This window comes from Elephantulus edwardii, unplaced genomic scaffold (assembly GCF_000299155.1).
Source record: "Elephantulus edwardii isolate Elephantulus edwardi_28Jun2011 unplaced genomic scaffold, EleEdw1.0 scaffold00240, whole genome shotgun sequence".
In the NCBI taxonomy this organism is placed as follows: domain Eukaryota; kingdom Metazoa; phylum Chordata; class Mammalia; order Macroscelidea; family Macroscelididae; genus Elephantulus; species Elephantulus edwardii.
This window is the reverse complement of record NW_006399990.1, coordinates 3,732,713-3,737,476: the sequence shown is the minus strand read 5'-3', so window position 1 is coordinate 3,737,476 and position 4,764 is coordinate 3,732,713. Positions and strand designations below refer to the sequence as shown.

At 37.0% G+C, this 4,764-nt stretch overlaps 1 pseudogene; it reads right to left on the bottom strand.

The window, feature by feature from the left end:
* Positions 1–200: 200 nt before the first annotated feature.
* Positions 201–4,764, bottom strand: part of LOC102863193 — a 12,173-nt pseudogene continuing 7,609 nt past the window's right edge.

Genomic DNA, 4,764 nt, shown 5'->3' with positions numbered 1-4,764 from the left:
AGGCTGATGAAGGCACAGAGTAGAGAATCCTAAGACATGTTGAGTGTCATTTTCATTTAATAAGCAGTAGTAGAACCACCTAAAGACCTTGGCTATGATCACACTAGGATGTTTTCTGGAATTGCTGTAGGAACACATGATTGGCAGCTGGCGCCCTCTGGCTCACTCCAGTAAGTAAGCAGCTCCAGCACCACACAGACTCAAGACTGGGGAGTGTAGGGGAGGTATTTCTTGCCAGATGGGAGCTCTTTTGTTGAAGACTCCTTTAGGGAAAAGGGTTTGTTTTTTTTTTTACTTCCTCTTCAGGGAAGGTCAGAAGGACCATCACACTACCTCCATCCTTCCAATCGATGGGGTAGCAAACTTCTTTTCTGCTGTCAGCTATTGGGAGATAACTACTCTGAGAATCTCATCAAAATTCCTTCCAGTGGTAGCTGGGTAGAGGATAGACAGCTTCAGTTTCTGGTCAGGACCAAAAATAAACACAAGAGCTGTCACTGACACGCCCTTTTCATCCTTCTCTGCTGGGTCCAACATGCCCAAGAGGATGGCAAGGTCCCAATTTTTGTCATCAGTGATGGGAAAAGGTAATTTTTCATTGGGCTCCTGGCAATTGTATGCACTGATATCATTACTCCAGGCAAGATAGTCTTCAACACTGTCTATTGAAAGGGCACTCAACTTAACATTCCTCTTGGCAAATTCTGGTGCTAACTTTACAGCTCTGCCAAGCTCCGTGATGCAAACTGGAGTAAAATCCCGAGAGTGAGAGAAAATAATGCCCCATGAGTCTCTTTTCCATCCAGCATGACGATGCTAATTGGTCTACTAGTAGTACGAATCTTTGCTGTCTTGATGTTGAGCTTCAAGCTATATTGTAGACTACAGTCTTTGATCTTCTGAAGCAAATGCATCAGGCCCTATTCAGTGTTAAAAAGCAAGGTTGTGTCATCTGCATAGCAAGTTATTGATGAGTTTTTCTCCAGTCCTGATGCCCCATTCCTCCTAAAAAAGTCCAGTCTTTTGAATAATGTATTCTTCATACAAAGTGATAAAGTATGGAGACAGATGCATCCCTGACACACTCCTTTCCTGATCTTGAACTATGCAATTTTTCCTTGCTCTGTTCTCAGGACTGTTTCTTGGTCTAAGTATTACATGAGAACAGGTGATCTGGGATTCTCATTATTCTCAAGGTTAGCCACAATTTGTTGTGATCCACAGAGAGACAGTAGATGTTATTATTTTGTCAAGAGGAAAGAGTACAAAAAAATGTAAGCTATAGCTCTTGCTTTAAAGGGAAGAAGTGCAGGGAGTAGAAATGGAAAAGAAAATATCACATAAATAAATATAATAGAAACAAACAGAAAGCATGCTTGGTAATTTTAAATCTGTTATGAACTTATTTCAGAAAATGAATAGTTCCAATTATATAGGTACAACAGAATAGGTTAATCCTGGTACAATTGTTTTAAATCCTAGTACTCCTATTTGCAAACAATTTGAGCTTGTGCAGATGGTCTTTATGATTTTCACCTTGCTGGCTTGTTTTATTTTCAAAACCAAAATTTTGGATAACTATATTGACAGTCTCATAGGACATTGCTATGATACAATGATACAGCACAGCAAAGTGAACACATAGACTAGTTGCATAATGTACTAGTTAATGCACCAATTTGTGATATAATTATTAAGAAACCAAACCAAACCTAATTCACTAGTATTAAGTCAATTCAGACTTTTAGCAACCCTCCATTGGCTTTCTGAGTTTTTAAGCCTTTATAGGAGGAGACTGCCCATCATTTTCCCTAGGCGTGGATTCAGACCAGTGATATTTCACAACACATTGAGCACTATGCTAATTTGATAAGAGCAAGAGCCCTGTGGTAATGGCCATTTCTGACCTCCGCCAATTCCACAAGGGTAACTGTCCTCATCAAGAACATTCACAATACAAAACCAATTCCCTTGAGGTTAGAAATGTCCCCCATACTCCCTCAGATCTTTCTACTCATCCCAAGGCTGCTCTTATTATTTGGGTCCAAAAATCATTGCAATAGCTCACAGATCACACAGAACTGTATTGGAAAAGTAAAAGGCTATAATTCAGGTTGGCAGCAAGATAAAATCACTAGTCTGGACAGCTTCTGAAATGTGCTTACAGGCACCTAACCTCAGTCTTTAGCCTCGTGACTTTAGGCCAGCGTTACATAACGTTTAATCCTGCCAATTATAACTCTTCCTGTCACCCTCTTCCTCCACCCTCCCTAGTCTTGCAACAACTTAAGCAGAGTTTCTTAGCTTTTGCTCCATGGGGCAGTAATCTCAAGGTCAGCTCTGTCCATGGTTCTCTGCTGCAGCTGCTGCTTCCCTATACCTCTAGCTAGCACACGAATGTCCGGCCCCTAGAGGTGTGCTACATCTTCTACTTTTTCTTTACTTGTGGTTGAGATTAACTAATCAGAAACTGAATCTGTTTAATTTAAAGGTAAAACTAGCCAAGTCCTTTGTAAAGAGGCTAACACTTTATTTAGCCATCCATATGGCAAAGTCAAAGTCAATGTCTAGGAAAACCATTTTAAACAAACAAAAAAACCCCTTAACCACCACAACTATCAGGGTTTCTTAGCTATTAACAAGGAAGGGAAAACTGGATAAATTTTAAAGTACAAGAAAGTTGGGATTAAATTCGACATTAAATTCTAAATTAACAGTTATTTCAGAAGAAAGATTTTTTCTTTAAAAATTAAAAAATATGCTAATCCTAATTGATGAAAATTTTCTAGATATGTTCAACATTACAGTTCTCAATAATTCCACTGTTACTAATATTTTCTATCTAATATTCAATTAATTCTTAAATGTTTTCTGTATGGAATGCTGATTCTATATTACTCGTGGAATTGATATTTGTGATGATCACATCATAATCTGTTATGACTTGAGGCATTTATCAGTTAATGTTTTCTATGCTTAATTCCCAATTGTTTAATATCAAGATCATAACACTTACTGTTTTATTGTTATTGCATTTGACTTTAACATTGTTCCCATCACCTCATTGTCATCCTCTCAGAGAATGCCCTGAGTGCTGATAAAGATTAATCACTTGACTGCTAACTGAAAAGTTTGTGACTCAAATTTACCCACAGACATCTCAGAAAAGAGGTCTAGTAGTCTGCTTTGAACAAGTCACAGCTTTGAAAACTCTATAGAATGCAATTCTAGTCTACACACATAGTTGTCATACATTGGAATTAACACAAACACAATGACAATGAGGGATTTTTTAATTTATTGTGAATACAAAAAATATTAAGCATGTAAGGAGAAAAATAAACATGGAATTTAAAAAAGAAACAACCCTGTGCTTTTAAAAAAAAGACTGTTCAGAAATTTTGAATATAGAAAATGGGACAGTATACTGGCAATTCATACATATATGTGTATAATTTTATCCAGAAAAAAAACAATAAAATCTCTTTTGTTTTCATTATAAGGAAACTCAGCTTTAAAAGAATCAAATATTTAAACTAATGCTTCATCAAAGAAAGCATCAAATCAGCTGCCTCTAGTTGTCCTTCTAATTGTTCTGATTGGGTGTTGTAGAGTCAATTGTGACTCATAACAACCCTGTAAACAGTAGATTTAAACCTGGTCCTAGTGTTTGGTCGAGCTTCCAGATTAAAACAGATTGGGAAGCAGGAATGGCATCTACTTCCAAAATAGCTTGCTTATAACAACTCTGTTTACTTCGAGAAACGATAAAGGTTACACAAGTGTTCAGGTCTTTCATTCATAGGGTTGCTATGAGTCATTTACAACTTGATGGCACTTAACAACAACAACACATTCTCCTCACAATCCCTCTTATACTGAAGCCCATTGCCTAACTCACTGTGTTAATGAATCTTGAAACCATCACTAACTCATATTAGCCAAATGTTTATGAAAATAAAACTGCCCTGGCCTAGTAGTAAGAAACTGCAAAGCAATCCAGAAGATATTCAGAACCTTCCAGTTGCTCTGGAAGAATGATGGACAATTAGCTCCATTGCAACTTACTGCCTCTGAAAACCCACTGAATTGTCAGCTATGAGTTGGTTACAATTTGAAGACATGACAAGATAAACAAAATAGAGTTTACAAGAGCAATAACAGAGTTTACAGTGATTGAGGGTGTTTTTCAGAAGTAGATTGCTAAGTCTTTCTTCTACAGGACACTAAATGAACTTGATTCTCTATTCTTTATATCACTAAGAATATTAGCAACACTATGCATATTAAAAGTTCAGTATTTGTTGTCAGTGAAATAAAATTAAAATAATGAAACAACACTGCCTACACACCACTGGAATAGCTCCTCAATAAATGAATGAATAAAAAAATAAATAGAAAAAGAAAAAATAAAAACGATATGTTGTTTTTGTTATTGTTCGGTACCCTTTAGTCGAGTACAACTTATAATGATCCCACAAACAGCAGAGTTGAACTGTCCTATCCCATGCCATCCTCAAAATCTCAGATAAACTCAAGTCTGTTACCACAGTCACCACGTAAAACCACCTGGTTGAAGGTCTTCTCTTGTGCCACTCCTTCACCTTCCCAAAAATGTCTCTCCCCTAGGCGTATATTTTACTAGAAACATACCCAAAGTATGTGAGATGAAGTATCATTGTTTTTGCCTCCAAAGACTGCTCTTATTACACCTTCTCCAATACTTATCTGTTCATTATTTTAGCAGTCTATGGGAAGGAAGAA